A 16959-nucleotide genomic window follows, 5' to 3' on the forward strand; every position below is an offset into this window, starting at 1 on the left:
TCCGTCTCGGCTCCTGCTGATGCTCCCGGCGGGGCGGGCGGGCGGGCGGCGCTGGCTCCGCTGCGGAGAAGCGAGAAGAGCGGCGGGAGCGCGGCCGCAGGTAGGGCTGCGGAGCGGTGCCTGCCGCGCCTTTCCGGAGCCGCGGGGTCGGTCTGTGGATGCCGTGTGAGTTTTTCCCCAACGCTTTTCTTTGTTACAGATGCGTCCGTTGTGACAAAGTTGATATTAAAGACTATCGAGCGGGAAAAGAGTTTGGGAAGCGGTGAGGTGAACGTGGACTTCCAGAAACCCAGGAGGCTTGCAGGGACAGGTCAGTCAATCCTTAGAAGCAAAGGAAGCAAGCGCACGACAAAAGCAAATTTTCCTTGTACCTAATTGTAAGCTCTGCTTAGATTTGCTGGCAGGGTAACCTGTCTCTCTTCTTCAGCTGCAGAGGGAGCTTGAGGAGGCTACCTGCTTAAACTTGGTACCTAAATGTCACAACGTGAATATTTCATAGGGTTACTAACTTTGGCGTGATTGGAGACTTTGATGGTAAAGATGCCTTGATTGTTCATGGTATGAATTTGTCTCCCCATGATGCAACAGCTTCAAGAGGAAGAGAAAATAACTAGAATAAAGTAATACTTCCATGTTGGTGATGGTCAGACTTGACAAGAAACATGATTTTGATGCTTCTCTTTAAAAAAAAAAAAAAAAAAAGCCTGCAAAATCAGAGGGGAAACATTTCAGGAACTGCTTTTCTGTTCCTCATCTAGATCCAGCAGACTCATGGGCGGTACAGAAAAAATGACCAAGCTCAAGCCAGATCCAGTTCTGGCACTTTTGTAGTCCTAGACATGGGCTGGAGAGAGCAGGATTTGTGTTTAACAGTAGCATAACTAGGAATTTATAGAAATAGAACATGAGTAAGAACTTCAAAAGCACCCAAATTACTTGGGCACTGAAGTCATGCAGATACTCCTGAAAAACATGTACTAACCTTTAAATGTTTTCTATTATTTACTCTACCTGCAATTTCTTTTTTAACGTGTGATGCTACCTGGACTTTCTTGCATCATGTGTAGCTTCATGGTAGTTCTTCCACTCCGTGGGGAGTGGCTGCGGTGGAGGAGCCAGGAATTCCAGATCCCCAGCTCTGTGCTTAGATTTCAGGCTGTGCCTTAAACTCTGGAACTTATTACCACAAAACATTGTAGAAGCCAAGAGTGTTTGGCTTATGGGATTAGAAATTTGATATGGATAACAAGAATCTCTAGAATTAATAGTAAATTAAATGAGAGCTTTGCAAGTGATATAAATCCCTGTATTTCAAGGCATCAACTAATCTTAGGATGTAATACAAAACTTCTTCTTGTAGGGAGGTTTTTTCTGCACTGTCTGCTGGTGGGTGTATTTCCCTACAGCTTGTCATGCACATAGCCTGTGCAATGTTTTTCCATGAGACTGTCTTGCCATCTTTAAAAGGTTCTGATTAAAGCACCTGAACTTCAAGGGGTCTCATGACATCTGCTTGTTGCTAGAAGGTCAAAGCAACGTGGCTTTCTGTAGAAGCTGCCTAGAGATGATGGTAACGTTGTATGAGAACAAATCAATATTTTAATAGACTCTTATCTCAGGTTATCATCACTGTAATATAACAGAGTAATAGTAGCTACTGCAGTGTGTTCTAGACAAACTTCATCAGCACCATCTTTCTGAAGGTTCACACTTGATTTCTGTCAGCAGTGAGAAGTACTATATTCATGGTAGGAGAAGCTGAAATCACTGAACTGATTGCTGAGTTAGAAAATGCAGCCTTTGGTCTGTTTTATCTTTGCTAACCTTTTCACCAAACTGTTTATTTCTCTGGAGCACTCAAGTGGCAGTGCTTTTTTTTTGAGTTACACATTTCTCCTCAGACTGAAGTCTCCCTATGGAATTTATTGTGATGGCTGGACTCATACAGTTGATGGTATTGAGAGTGCTTCCTGAAAGAACAACCTTAGGGGTCCAATTTTGTAGTGAAGCTTCTAGTAGAAGCTTTGGTCCAGACTATGGACCAAAGAAGATGGTCCTAAAAGTGTCAAATCTGTGGAATAATGAAGTGATGGGGAAAAAACAGCTCTTCAGACATGTGGGTCTGTGTTGGTCTGCTTACGTGTCATTTTGCAAAGCCTCTTTGGAAATATCAGCTTGTTCATGATATGCCTGCTTCACTCTGAAAATCTTAACCCAGTGCCTTTTGTGTTGAGTCCACAAGGAGCTCTGAGGTTTTGTGAATTACTTCTGAGGAACATACGAAAGTAAGGTAAAACAAATATAGATGTGCTATGAAAGAGGTCTTTATACATGATGTTTTTAATCTACTAGATTTTATCAATTTTAATCTTTAGCTTTCACAGTTTTACACTGGTAGAAATCGGCGTGGAGAGTTATGCCTGCAGCAGTTTCCTGATTACTCCTTAGAAATCCTTTTGAAGGAGTACTGCAGACCGGTGATGTGGCAGAGAACTTGAGAATACAGCTGGGTGTGTGTATACCTACCTAGACATTATGAGTGGTAGGTTTGATCTAGGCTGGCTATTAGTCCACCCAGTTTAGGATCTAGGTACCAGGGTTGACCAGTGCTGGGAGCTTGCTTAAATAAGAAGAAAATCAGGTAATGGACATTTCAAGGTAACTTGCTTATAGGCATTTTTTTAGCCATGTACATGTAGCCATGGCCATGTACTCTTGGGCAGTTGAAACATATTTCATACACAGCAATGGATATAGTTAGGCCTCTGTATATCTAATGTACTCCTCTGACTTCAGTCTCTTCAGGGGTTTATACCACTCTTGTCCCAATGGTATTGGAGAGCTTTTCAGATGAGCAATAAGCAGTGTGAGTAACATCTGTTTGTGTTTACCCTCCACCTTTCTCCATGTTGGAGCAGTTCATCCAAGGAGTGTCTTGTTTTGGTAGTTGACTGTTTTGGGTTGTCTTCAATGTGTGTGTTGCTATCTCCTTATCTTGGCTAAGGCAACATAAAGAAAAATGCTTGTCCTGTTGGGTGAAAGTTGTGGAGAATTGCAGTGGATTCAAAGCTAGAAGAGAGCAGAAGCAAAAGGACCAGAGAGACTGCAGACAGTGGCAGGGATGACCAGGCAATAACAGGTGTAAAGCCTTGTACTTGTGGAGAAGGAACTGGCAGATGGATGTGGAGACGGATAGGCAGAAAGAAAAAAGTTGTATGTGGCAAATCTCTTTTCGCCTCTGCTCTTCTAAATAATTCCATCATATGATCATACTCTGTGGCTTCTGCAGGAGGTGGAGGACAATCAGCATAAGACAGCTACGTTCAACTAAAACTAGCCCTAGACAGCCAAACTGCAGAGTCCTGTGACCCTTCAGCTGTGCAGTTAAACTCATGATCRAGTTTGTGCTATGAGTGGAGCAAGGGAGTCATGAGGAGCTTGTGAACAGTTGTCAAGCATTTTCAATGTTGACTTGATTAGTTCAGTCAAACTACATTTGTCTCTGTCTAAGACTCTCAGTGTGTTGAGCCTGTATAGTCCTTGAAATCTGTTGGTTTCCTTGTGCTGCTGTTGCTCTTTGCTGCTGTAGGAATCTTTGAATCTGATCTTGTATTACAGAGCTGCAGAAAGTTGCTGATGTGTCCAGCAACTAAGCCATTGGGTTGCTTGTTCAGAAAACATAACTAAATGGGACTATAACTCACCATTTTATTATTATTTGTATGCACACTGTTCCTTGGAGGTCCTCAAATTTGTGCCCTTCCTCCTTGTTTTCATATCCTGAAGTGTCAGTTCCTCTTGCAGTTCAAAAATATTTGTTTAACACTTTGCCAGCCTGCATAAGAGGAGAAACAGACCCCCATGAATATTGTCTGGCAAAATAAGAAATGTAACGTAGGAATGTGGCCCGAATGGCTTCTTTGTCTCAGTGTTGGAGGGAGGCTGGAACACCCGCAGCAATAAGCAGGTGCTTGAATTGCGGCTCTGAACAGTTTTTCTCTTCTTTATGTTTACTGCACATGGACTAAAGGAAGCTGTTGCTAGTCCGGTTGTCAAGGGCCCATCCCTGTCTTAGATCTAAGGGAAATCTTGCCAGAGTAACACGCGACACCAACACTGTCTATTTCAGAAAGAATCAACTTTGGGTGAGTTGCAAATAAATTCTCGTAATTGCTAATTTTTGGATACTCAAAAGATGTAAGGGCGCTCTATAGCAAAATAATGACATTTATTTAAAAAAAAAATTAAAGCAACGATGGGCAGCATTTCTGGTTTGTGAGCTCTAAGGTTTTGCCCTTCAATCAAGGGAATAGTTTTGGGGGGGGGGTTTCCACCTTCATTCTACTGGAGGCTGAAGTTCTTCATGGTTGCTTGTCTCTAGGAGCTAGGACTTCAAGAAAAAATAAAAATATAATGAGTGCAGTGACTCAAATCTGTGCAAGTTGTCAGAACTCAGAAAACATTAATGTTCTTGCAGAGCAGGCTAGAGCCAACTTCAGGAATGATGTGTACCTAGCTGTGGATAACATCTGAATCTTGCTTTAGATTTATGGGTTAAGATTTTCTGTGAAATGGTGCATGCAATAAAATCCATGGATCACAGTTTCTTTACAAAACATTGGGGTAACTCCTGCTGGGATCTGACCTGCTGTGTCAAAGAAACTCAAGTGGTGGTCAAACCTCAAATCTAATGCTACTCCTCCATCTCCTCCCAATTGCCTGCTTCTAATTCACAAGCAGTGTGCTGAACTGGCTCTTCAGCTGGATTTGAAGTGGATGTAAACGTACTCACTCTGTTCTCCTTCCTCTCTGTGTGGAGACCAAAAGCCTCCATGTTACTCTGGAACCTGTGCGTGAGTTACCTGCTGGTGCTTTTGTGCTGTTTGTGTYGCCGATGCTCTGTCTGGAAGTGCTGGGCCGCACTCCGCCGTCGGTAAGGAGCATCTGCCGCAGATCCAGAGTGTTATGCTGCTCTCATTGCCTTCTGCCCTGGGGTGCAATGACAGGTTTTGGTGTGATCTTCTGTTTGGAGAAGGGGAACCCAAGAGGTTTCAGGGATCTACAAAACTTGGCTGAAGCTGCTGTTACCGAGTGTCCTCTGTTAGTGCTCGTCTTGCCCGTGTGGTGCACTTACGTTGCTGTGCTGGATTCTGGAAGAAATTCTCGCTTTGCTTGGAACGAGGCAAACAAAATAAAGGATTGTTCTGGTCACAGAGAAAGCTTCCCTGTAGGTCAGGGGCTAGAGACGGTTCGTAAATACAAAGAGATGGAGCACAAAGGAACAGTGAGATGACAGTGGCCTTCCAAGGCAGCGGTCTGTGCGTACCAGGTACTGGCTGTTGGCGTGACAGGAGAGGACTCTGTGTGGGCACTGTTGCTGTTGGACTCCAGAGGTGCATTTGGGAATGTTTATGACAAATGACTCCTGTGTGTGAGGGGCGGTGGAAGCAGCTGGAGCAAGGCTGGAACAAAAGGCTGCTGTGCTACGGCCAAGGCTGACTGAGCAATTAATGAGCCAGGAAGGGTGGCTTTTCATGAGAAGTGACTAAAGCTAGGGTTAGAAGTGTGGCTAAGCGTGGTCAGGAGAGGGGCCTGACCATGCATATGGAAATGAGGGCACAGGAATTACACAGGGACTGACTGAAGGGAGGGAAGAAAGGATGCTTCCCAGCTATGAAATCTCTTCGGCCGTGGCATATTGTTTCAGGGGAAATTCTTGCAACCTTAGCGCTCAAGATCCATCCAACTGGAGTGGGCAAATCACTGGAGAATGTGCTGTTGGGAACAGTCCTGAAGCAGCCTCAGGGAAGATGATTCAACAGGGCCTCTTTCATCTTTGATTTCTATGAACACAGTCTACATTTGTGCTGCCCCCAGATACTCCCATTCATCACTGTCTGCAGCCAATGTTGACAGCAGCATATAAGCCTTTTGGGCAAGAGCAGGGAATGCTAGCTATCCCTCCACGAGCAGGAAACTGTCACGGAGGCTAGTTAGCACATGCTGATGTGCAGCTCGAATGGCCCAGCACGCTGCTGGTGATAACCCCTTTCCAGGCTCTTGCTGGGCAAAGCCAGCACTGTGCCTGCCCGATGCACCCTGGCTGTTTGCCCAAGGCAGCCCAGAGCACGTTGTGGGAATACCACGGGGCTTTCTGCTTCACTCGTAGCTCACTGACCTTTACTCCAATAAATATGGGCAGGAGAGAGCCCAGTGTGGAGAGAAAATCCTGCCTCTACTTGGAGAATCTGAAATGCACAACCTCTCATTTATCTCCTGCCATTGCACCAGAGAGTTCAGTGATCGCTAGATAACTTTAGTGCTCAGACCTCTTTCCTGCCTGTCCGCCTTGATAGATGCTGTCTGTAAACTGTATCAGTGCAAGAAACTAACCATGTGCAGCAGGAGGCCTGGTTCCCACCCCTGCTCGGAGGGCTCTGCAGAATCCAGGGAGCTTTGAACTTGAACTCTGTTAATTACTAAAACACTAATAATTTAAGGCTGATACTCTTCCCAGGCCTCAAAATAGAAGTTAGGTGCCTGTTCCTAAAGGGTTGCAAGGGGGTAAAATGCCTTGCTCTCTTCTCCTCCTATAGGAATTCCAGCTTTGTCTTTTCAAAAGTGGAAAACTCCCCTTCCAGGTATTCCATGCTGCTGCATGCTCTGTGTAAACATTTACAGTTCAGTGTTAAATCCGTGCATGCTCAGAGTCCGTAATAGGTCAAACTGATAATGAGAATAGGAAAAACAAAAGTCTTTTTCCTTAAATTTCCCATAAAGATCTTTCACTGAAACTTACCTTTCTCAAGAAATAAAATCTGCTTGTTTCTTATCTTTACAAATATCCAGACAATTTGAGGCAGAAATAAAATTGTAGAATCTCTTGTTTTCAGACCCAGAGCTCATGACCAGTCAGTGTCCGGTTAGGGAAGACTCTCGGCTCCAGTAGTGATCCAAGAGCCCTCATTAACAACGGAGCAGTTGATGTGCTACAAACAGAGGTCAGGGCTTGTGCAAAGTTTTTGCTACTTCAGGCAGATAAAACTGCTGTTCTGATAAGAGAGAGATCTCAGGACTCTTATATATGCTGTTTGACCTTAAAGTGCCCTAGAGAAATACTGTCTTTCCCTGCTCACATGCTATTCACCTGTCCCTTTGGTAGAGGGTGCTGGCCTGTGGCTGGTGTGACAGGTGGGACCTTATTGCCCTGTGGCAGTCTGGCATATCAGCATAAACCCGCCTCTGCTGGCAGCTTAAGGCGAGAGGGTAGACTGTGAACACAAGTGGCTGAAGAGCCAGCACGCACGATGGAAAGGGTAACCCTGCCAGACGGGCGGACAGAGAGGACAGTGATATTTTACAGCAGCTCCCAATCCAAAGTATTTGGAGAGTTTTATTCTATTCTCTCCTCCTTATTCTGTTCTCTCCCACCTTTCTGGGTGGCTGCCTCTTCCACATCCATTCGTGCACAGGCTCCGATGTAAGCAGTTGTATGGTCTCTTCTCAGAGCAGGGGGGTAAAACCCAGACGTTCCCAGGAGAGCCGTGGGCTGTTGCCCTGCTCGCTTGCCTCTCATGCACTCGGAGTCTGATGTGACTGATGGGGGTTCTGTACTCACAGCTGTCTTGGGGCTATTGCTCACGCTGCAAAGGCTCTTTGTCTCGTTCAAAGCCATGACCTCATTTTAGAGACAGAAAACAGAGAGGGAGAAACCCACCAACCTGCCAGTGGAGGTCAAAGGGCTTGCTGAGAGATATGTTAGCATCAAACTTCTCCGGCAGGGACACAAATAACTGGAATTGCAGACCAGAAAATTACCATGAAAAAATGGACTAACTACCATGTGATTACAAAAGAGCCCATTAGTTCTGTGTGTGTCTAGGATTCAAAGTATATCCTTTGAGGAAGAGCATGAGGTCATGCTCCCAAAACTTGAAGCAAAAGGGACTGTATAACTGCATGCCTGTTGCCTGATGCTCCCTAAGGATTGCCATGCATGGAGTTTTAGCTGGTTATTCTCCTTCCTCTTTCCCAGGCGCCGGCCTCAGCACCGTGGATGGCAGCAAACGTTACTTCTGGCAAAATGAGGGAAGGTTCGATCGCACTGTTAGGTGGTAGCAGCTTCTGCTGTGGTTAAATTGTCACAGTGTGAGCTGGCCTCCTCACTGCTGCTTTGTAATCAGCCTGTTGGGGTGCTGCTTGGGCTAACGAACACCCAGGCAGCTCCCTGCCAGGGCTCGGCAGGTCGTTTCTGGCCGGGGATCCATTGACAGTAGACTCAATTTGTGGTCTCGCGTGTCGATGGCAGTCGTGGCCTTTGCTCTGGCAACTAATTTTTGCTAGCATGTAAGAACTGCCCTCTCCACCACCTCCTAAAGACCCGGCTGGTGCCATGACTGTCACAGCTTTCCAAATAAAGTTAGAAATCACTAAGCTCTCATGTGACAGAAGTCCCAGCACTCCCTAGGAGCCACAGTGTGCTGGAGCCTGGAAGATTCAAAGTACCGTGTTGGCTTGCTGCTGAGTCAAGCATCCTGTTACGCAGCATTTGCATTTTAGCTGGAAATGAGAAGTTCTAATTTTGATTCCTGTTTTCTCAACCCTGTGAACAGGCATTGCAAAGTGGACACAATAAAACAGCTAGTGTTTCTACTTTCCCATGTCTACTCTGTAAGTGCTGGGAAACTTTTCTCCTTCTCCTCAGCGCTAGCGATTAAATCTCAGGCTGTGTCGTTGTTTTGGGCGCTCAGGTGACCTGTGCAGCGGGACAGCCGTGTGTTCTCTGCGGGTGGTAACTTTCCATCAGAACTGGTTTGCTCTTCTCTTTGCCAATTCCTGGTTGCTGGGTAAGTGCTTTATTGTCTGCTTTCCCTGCTTTGCTCCTGATAACCGTTTCTCTATTAAAAGGCTTGTAGTAATGGAAACCTGTGAAATCCCATATGCTTGCTTCGGCAGGGCTGAGGGACGGAGGACTTTGTACCTCAAAATAGGGCAGTGATGACTAGCAGAAAAACTGTTGTGTAATTGATTTATTTAGGTAGCTGCAGTAGGGGAGAATATTGATTAAATGTCCAAGTACGTACCCAGAGACTTCAGAGAGCTTTGTCGAGTGTGATGTCTTTCTGTGGCTTTGCTCTGCCTGCGTGGGCAGAGGGCTGCCGGGGTGCGGGAGCGTGTGGGGTGACGGCGTTACAGCCGCTTGGCGAGGGACACCGTGCGACTCCAGCCCTGACCGCCTGCAGGAGAGGCTTGGACTCCCCTCCGTGACCGAGTGCAGGCTCTGYCTCCGCACGTCTCGTGAGCCTGGTGAGGCCGTGCCCACGGTGCGTCCAGCGTAGGACTAACACGTCCACGTGCTCCCCGAGAGCGCCGGGGCCCCGCCGCGCAGGAGCACGCGTGGGCAGGGCTGCGCGCATTGCAGCCGGCKGTTTGGGATGCCGCCGAGCGCGGCCGGGGCTGGTCCGGGATGCCGGGAGGCGAGGAGGGGGCTGAGCCACCTGTTGGATTTTCGCACATGGGGAGGCTGCTGCCCTTTTTAACAGTGTCCGTCTCTTTTTGCTCGCTCCCCGCTCCCTGGTATTCCCTTTACAACCAGCCCATTGTGCTGGAGGTTAGAGCAGCTGGGTGGAGTGTTTCAGGCTCAAGTGTAATTTCAGTGCCTTTAAAAGCCTTTGGAGTTTTTATGTGTGGTTTTTTTTTTTTTTTTTGAAGAGGACAGCAACGCCAACAAGGGATAATTTGATGGATTACTCTGCGGGGCTGAGGGGCTCTCCTTAATCCCCTTTGTGGGCCTGTTTGACTAGACGCGTAGCAGAAGCCCCCAGCCTCAGGCAGAGAAAAGGCAGCTCAGCGGGGTAGGTTTTACACACTGACATATAAATACGGGCCCTGGTCATGTGGTGCCGGATATAATCTGTGCCCGTTACCACGCTGTGGAGAAGGGGGGCACCTGGAGGGGGCTTATTTTTTTTCCCTTTCCTATTCAATTTACATTTTTATTCTTCTGCTAAAAATAATAAAAAAGAAGAGGGGGTGGAAAAGATGCTGAATTAGACCAAATGCTAAGGTGATAGGCACGGTATTTAAAAGAAAGAAAGAAAGAACTCAAGTGAAAAGCACAACTAGATCTTTCCCCTCTGACTCCAAAACAGGGCTTCTCCCATGAATAAAAGCAAGAGTTAGGGTCTTGCAGTGTTAAAGCAAAGCTCTAGCTCTCGCATAGAGCCAGCCAGCCTTGGCTGGCGGTCCTGAGTGGTTTATAGCAGACCTGAAGCCAGCTGAGGAAAGGGTGACCATGAGTGAGGCTCTGAGAGTGGAGGCTGAAAACACTTCTTTGACTGCAGCATGTGTGTTTAAGAGTGTCTGAGACTTCTGGGTACTTAATGCGATTTGGTGATTAGATGCTGGTCCTGAGCAGGCAGAATGGTGCAAGGACTATCCTGCTGTATGGCAGGGCAAGTAGCCCCGTTGCGGTTCCTCCAGAGCTGCCTTAAGATCCTTCTGCAGCTGAGCTCAGCCATGGTATATTTATTGGGGGCGGTCAGTTCTTCACTGCATCATGACTGATCTCGGCCCTGCAGCGCAATCGTCTTTTGAGGTGTCCCTGATGGAGATGGGGCTGGGCTGCTGGCCGACAAGGCGAGGTTGCAGCCGTGGCCTCGGCTCCTGCCCCCCCCTCCGCCCCCCCGGGCTCGTCTTGGTCCCGCTTCTCCCAGCGTGGGCAGCAGCGGGCTCTCCCCRCAGCCTGAAACCCATTGCTGCTGCTTGGCTCCGATGACGACGGCGTCTGCCAAGCCCAGGAGAGTTAACGATACCCGCTGGCGTTGTGGCGTGCGCTTGGCCGATGCCCGTCCCCTTTCGGAGCGCGGTAAGCTCCATAAAGTGTCAGCGTGGCCTCTGCTGAGTCAGTGACCTCGTTAGGCAGGCAGGCGGTTCCTGTTCGTCGCAGGGAGGGGAGGGAGGACAGGCTCCAACTGGCCACTGCTGTTTGCTGCTGTATCTTTTCCTCTGGTCAAACAGGCAGGCGCGGGAGCGCAGGCAGCCAAAGCCTGGGAGAAAACCTCCTGCCAGGAGACCTTCCTTTGTCTGCCCGAGGAAGAAGCAGGTTGTGGGACAGGAGGTCAGTGGAGCCCGTTGGCTGCCGCGCTGTCTGTTTGATGTTCACGTTGCGGGGCAAGGGTGAGGATAAAGAGCCCATAGAATTGTTGGCCCGGCCTCAGAAAAGAGCATGAAATACCGGAGAAATGCAGGGTGAAGGGCAAGGGGGGACGGATCTTTCTCCTCTCTGGAAAGTACTCCTCTCCATACGACAGGCTGAGTGTGGACAATGCTGTTAGCCTGGCGGGCTGGGAAAACATCCTTGCCTAGTGCCCCTTCTTAACAAATGTCTTGACCTTCTCATCTGTCTTGCAGGGACATTCATTTGTTGTCCGTAGTCTCTCCCTAGTAAAGMGTGTCTGTTGGGCTAGGGTGGCTCTGGCCTTGCAGACTGATTGCAAATGTCTTGATGGATGACAGGGCTCTTCCCTCCCACTAACTTGGCTCATGGCTTTAGCGGATCTCTTTTCTGACTGTGCCTTTGCTTTATCTGGCTGGTCAGAGGGGGACAAATAGTGACCTGCTTTACATGCCCTTGCTGCTAACTGTAAAATGCCATCTGAAGGCAAATGGAATCAAGTATTCAAAATACCCTCAACCTAAACAGCCGCTTGCCCTCMCAGATCCACCTTTGCCTGAACAAAATGCTGGTAGTGGGGAAAAAAATGCCTCCCAAAGCTTCTGCACACGTGAATGAGTCCCTTGGGCTGGCTCTGGAGCAGTCCAACCTTGCTAACCACTGGGACTAGGTGGCCTCCCAGGTTAGGAAGGCCAGCGGTAGAGGGAAGGTTACTAGGTGGCTTGTGCCCCATGTCTGCTCCCTGCCGGGTGCAGACATAGCCTGATAGCCCTGAAATGGCTCGCGGCTCTGTGGTCGAGGCAGCAGGAAGCTGGCAGGGCCCGAGATTGCATCTTGAATTCCTTCTCGGCCAGCTCCGGCCGGCCGCAGGGAAGGTGACTGGCTTGGTGGCTATGGGAGACGGCAGCTTTGTGCGGTGTCTGAACAGGTACAGTCTGGTTTAGTGGCCTGCAGAATGAATGCAGGTGGGAGATGCAGCCCTCTGAAAATCTGGTGCTAGCTACAGGTGCTTAAAATTTAGGCTCTTCCACTCTCTTTTATTTCCTACTTCCAATTCATAAGATAGAGATTGTAGTGAATTGCCTTCAGTCTTACCACATGTGTGTGGTGTTGTTGGGCCAGGGATCAGTCTGGTTATCAGGACAGCAGCAAGCACAGAAGGGCCTGAACTAAGCTATGGTTTTTAGACAGCCCTAAAAGCAAGATAATAGCATTGTAGGTGCTGCAAGGAAGCAGTTGCAGCAAGGCAGGAGAGAACCAACTTCCATTTCTGACAAGTGTGAATGTCTCCCTTAAGAACCAACTGTGTGGAAGGTCTTGAGGTCTGCCTTGGGCACCGGGCCCTTCCCGTAACTCTGAACACAGCCATAGCATCTAGCGTTCACCCTGGATAAATATATCTTGTGCCTGGGCTGCTGGACTCCTCCCTGTGGGGAAAAGGAGGGAATTTCGGATGGACTGTGGCACTCGGGTCTTCCTTGTTCTGGTCTGATGGGATTTCCAGCCACTGCTGCTCTTTCCCTAAGCCGAGCTGCTGAGGCCAATATAATGGAGCCCCTGAGCTCAAAGGAAATGCAGAGTTAATTCAGAGAGACTAAATAAATTGCAATTCTCCCATCCCTGCTTAATGACCGCTCCCCTCTCCCCACACTGTGAATGGGGTCAAGGAGATTTGGGAGGCGAGGGGGAAGGGGAGGGGGTCAGGAGAGGTCAGGTGAGTTTTCCATTGCATCCCGCGCAAGCCTGCCAGAGCTATTCTCCATGGTGTATTTCACATTCAGCTGCAGTGAATGGACACTGATAGCTGTGAAAGGATCTGGCACTGTATGAACAGCCCTTCCCTAAGCGCTCGCTCTTGTGCTCTCTCCCACCCTTTCTTCCAAAGGGCTTCCAGGGAGCGGGGAATTAATAACATTCGTAAAGAGCCCCTTGGAAGGTTGGAAATGTAACGTTGGGGTTATGAATGGAAACCCGACGGCTAACAATACCCTTCGCCCTCCCCGCTCTCTGCTGCCCATTGGGAATAACCTTCTGCATCAAATCTGCCATGCCGCAGTGAGCACAGACCTGCACCTTTTCCTACCTGGGAACCGCCGGACTGGAGCAGCACGCAGCCGAGCTACCTGCCTAGCGCCATCTCCTGTCTCCAGCACTGGCCAATACCACTGCCTCGGATGGTTCTCCAAATAGACTTAGCCGAGGCTGATGTGGGGTAATTTGCTCCCGTATAAGAAAGGGCTCAGACAGGTTATTACAGAGCCTTGACAGGTCACAAATAGTTGTTGAATCTAATTCTCTGTTGGACAACCATTAGTGCAGCTGTTTGTTCTACTGCAGGGTAGGTGAATGACAGTCGTAAATCAGAGAAGCTGCTGTTCCATTTAATGATGTCTCTTGTCCCTTCTGCACCCGTGTAAGTGACTGGAAAGGTTAGAGAGGCAGGATGATACAGATTCTTACGAGGAAAACATGAGCTTTTCTCTCTATCCCTTAATCTTCATTCTGTCTAAGCAGTGTTCAGATGCAATTACTTTGAAGATCTTGTGTTGCAAATATTTGAGGAGATCAGGAGGGAGAGAGACTTCTTTCTGTCTTTGCTTGTGCGTATCCATTAATGCTCCGTGCATAATCCACTTTCTCCAGGTGTCTCTGGCTTTGTTTCATCTCAAGACAAAAGGTGTGGTTAAAGCCTGTTAGCAAGGATACACAGGGCAATGACTGCGTGAGCTGAGAGAAAGGAAGTGGAAGGTTGACTCGTACCAGCTATCGTGCAGTTTTGTGTCAATGAGCCTGTACAGCTGACATCACCAGTAAACTCAGTCCTGTTTCCGCGTGTGTATCTGTGCACCTGCTGGTGCTTGTGTCTGTGAGATTGTGGGCTTCCTAGAGAGGGGCCATGCTGCGTCTGTACCACATCTACACAGGAAGACGTTTGTCAAAACTTTATAGCATGTAAGMTGGGAACAAACTCTGACTAGGGGAAATGCGTGAATCCAAATCTGCTAGCCCACTGCCTTAAAATAAATGGGCTCCTAGAAGCCATTTTCCCTGACTTTATCCCTCCTCCTTGCTACTTTAATCCCTGCAGTGTTGCCAGGTCCATTGCATTTAGCAGATGCAGACTGCCTGGCTTCTTCCCTGCCCTTCAGAGAGCATAGGTGAGAGAGGAGAGAAGGTACAGGACACTGCAGGACTGTGAGGGGTGCAGTGCTTTCTGCTTTGGTTGCTGTTGCTGAAAAAGGGCCTCTGCCCCAGTTCAGGTCCCGGCAGAGCCTTGGGTTCCCTCTGCCTGGACAGTGCTGCTCTCCTCTCGCTCTCCAGTCCCCCAGGACCCGCCCTCCTACCTGCTTGCCAGGTGAACCAGCCTCTCTGCATTGATTTGTTGTTTCTCTGCAGAGAAAGGAAAAGCCATTTCCAGTTTGGCTGGCAAGCTGCAAAACTAAAGCAAAAACCCTGGGTTAAAGATGCTTTGACCCTCCTGGGGAGGGAGAGGAGGAGCAGAGGGAGAGCCTGAATGCTCAGCAGCAGATGATGGCCCGGTGGCTTGAGAGCTCTGTGAACAGCTGTGCAAAAGCCCCACATGTGGCTCCCTCCTGCTTCTGTGTACAGGAAGCCTTACACYGAAGGGCTGGTGCGTCCTGTCGCTGAGGGGGCTGGCTGTCCTTGCCAGGCGCCTTGTTATTGTGCTCCTTAGAGAAGGACAAATACTGTCCCTATTTTGGGGGGAAACTGAGGCAGGAGGGCAAGTGACTTATCTGTCATTCGGCTCTTCTAACCAGCTGTCCCTCTGTCTGACAGTGAAAGGTCTTCCCTTCATGAGATGCCAGATCCCACTGGGCTGGGCAGGCTGTGGCCTGCTCACATTGGATATGATGGTCCTGTAAATATAGTTGTTAGACCAGGATCTCCCAGTTAGGAGATACTTTGCCTGAATGCTTCCATGTCAGGACAAAGTTACAGAGCACCAGACTCAAACCAGTCCTCCTGCGTAGTCTGCCAGATAAATCATCCTGGAAGAGATTAGCAGCTTAAATGAAGTGTTTGGTCTTGCTGCTGGGACTGTTATTTAGAGCCAAACTGACACCTGCAAAACTGATGGGAACATCTCTTTATCTAATCCCATGTACTAAAGCTGTCTCTGCTTGCCGGTTCAGCTGCAGACCCCTCGGTGGTGAAGAGCAGCCCTGGGCAGCATGGTACTTCTCCTGAGGGGTAGGAGTCCTGTTTGGCAAGTTCCTGCCCTGCTCGGTGCTCTGCTGATGCCCATAGCATGGAAGAGCTATTTGTGACGTGCCAGCAGGCCAGCAAGGGAAGGTGACAACTGTTGACACTAAGGCAGGGCTTTGGGCGAAGTTCAGATGTAAATCCAGGTCTTGGAGTTTCCTTCTGAGCTATTTTGGGGCAGGAGTGGCAAAGCACTCAGCAAGAGTGAACCGTGTCCTTTGCTGGGCCCGTGTAGCAGCCTGTGTTTGCTCAGCGCCTTGCATGAGGGACCCAGGCGCAGGTGTGTAACGCTCCAGCGTGCTGTGTTATTGGGAGGCAGGGAGGGCCCTGAAACCAAACCCGCGTGTGTACCTGCAGCTCAGTTCCACCTCTGCCTGCTAACTACTTAAGCAGCTTTCCGTGAAGGCTGGCTTTAGGAAGTGCCGGCTCTGCAGGCAGTGGAGGGATCACTGTCGCTTCTCTGCGCGGAGCAGGTGAGTCCTGGCTTCTGGGCTCCTCTCAGCTGGGGTCCTGCGAGCYTCCCAGATCTTCCTTTTCTGTCCCTCTGCCCCTGTCTTTACAGATCAATGCTGTTACTCTGATGCTTTTCCTAATCCACGCTGGCATTTCTTTACAGCTAAGCCATGCTGTCTGTATTTTGTGGTTAAAATAAAGAGACATTTAATGGGTATTGGGACAACATGCAGTAGGCAGTGAGTATTGCATCTCTGTTCCAGGTCTTGCTCAGGGAGAAGGTGGCTCAGTTACTTTTGGCTCGGGAGCCTGCTGTCTCTAGATAATAGCACCAAGGTTTGTGCTGCCGGAGCTGGAGGGCTACAGTTTAAATTCCTATCCCAAGGCTGTCAGCCAGCTGGGCACCCCTCATAAATGAACAAGGTCGAGACATCCTGTGTCTAGCCCACATCTAAGAAAGGTGGTTGCTGCCCCCAATCGCTTCCTTGCAGATAGAGTGCATCTAAAGTAATGCTAAGCATATCCGGGGCCTCTGAGTATTCCTTTGAAGTGATGTCTAGTGATTAGAGGAAAACTGCCGTTGTTCCCCCTCTGCTGTTAGCTTGCTTATTTGACCTTGGGCAAGTCATTTGAATGCTCACTGTTGTTAAAAGAAGATATCCTTTGTGACAGTCAAGGTCTAAGGGAGCATGGAGGGGGAAGGTTGATAACTCTCGTAGGAAAGTAATCAGTATTTATTGTGTGTAATTGGCAGCCCGTCAACTCCTCAGCTCAGGAGCAGTATCTCTTTCTCCTCCACAGCAGTAAGAGGTAGAAAATGATGCTTGCATCTTTGCAAAAACCTCATCACCACACTTCCAGCTTCACCCGGGTATCTCTGTGGGGGACCTTTGGCTGATGGTAAGAGGGGAAGAAAGGGGAAGAGGAGGATTCAGAAACCTTCCCAGCTGCACTTGTCTACTTCCAGCACTTGTGCAGCTGCTGAAGTTAGAGAACACTAATTGGTACAGAGTTTGGTGACAATGTGGTGTTTTAGCTCTGCCCTGTGTGGTTGCGGCAGGGCTATGGTCCAACACTCTCCTGGTTCGGTGGTTCCTCCTGCAGGG

The 16959-nt window shown here is 48.8% G+C and overlaps 1 protein-coding gene across 5 annotated transcripts in view; it reads left to right on the forward strand.

The window, feature by feature from the left end:
* SLC45A3 (solute carrier family 45 member 3) overlaps nt 1-16959 on the forward strand; it is a 44266-nt gene that overhangs the window by 14212 nt on the left and 13095 nt on the right. For 3 of the 5 annotated variants that reach the window (XM_026077318.1, XM_026077317.1, XM_026077319.1), the window contains one exon: nt 200-310. The gene's annotated coding sequence lies outside the window, so the exon portion shown is untranslated. Of the gene's footprint in view, nt 1-63; nt 101-199; nt 311-3919; nt 4146-16959 lie in introns of those variants that run through there. The other 2 variants (XM_026077320.1, XM_026077321.1) reach the window with 2 other exon arrangements.

This window comes from Apteryx rowi, unplaced genomic scaffold (genome assembly GCF_003343035.1).
Source record: "Apteryx rowi isolate R43461 unplaced genomic scaffold, aptRow1 scaffold_45, whole genome shotgun sequence".
Taxonomy (NCBI): Eukaryota; Metazoa; Chordata; class Aves; order Apterygiformes; family Apterygidae; genus Apteryx; species Apteryx rowi.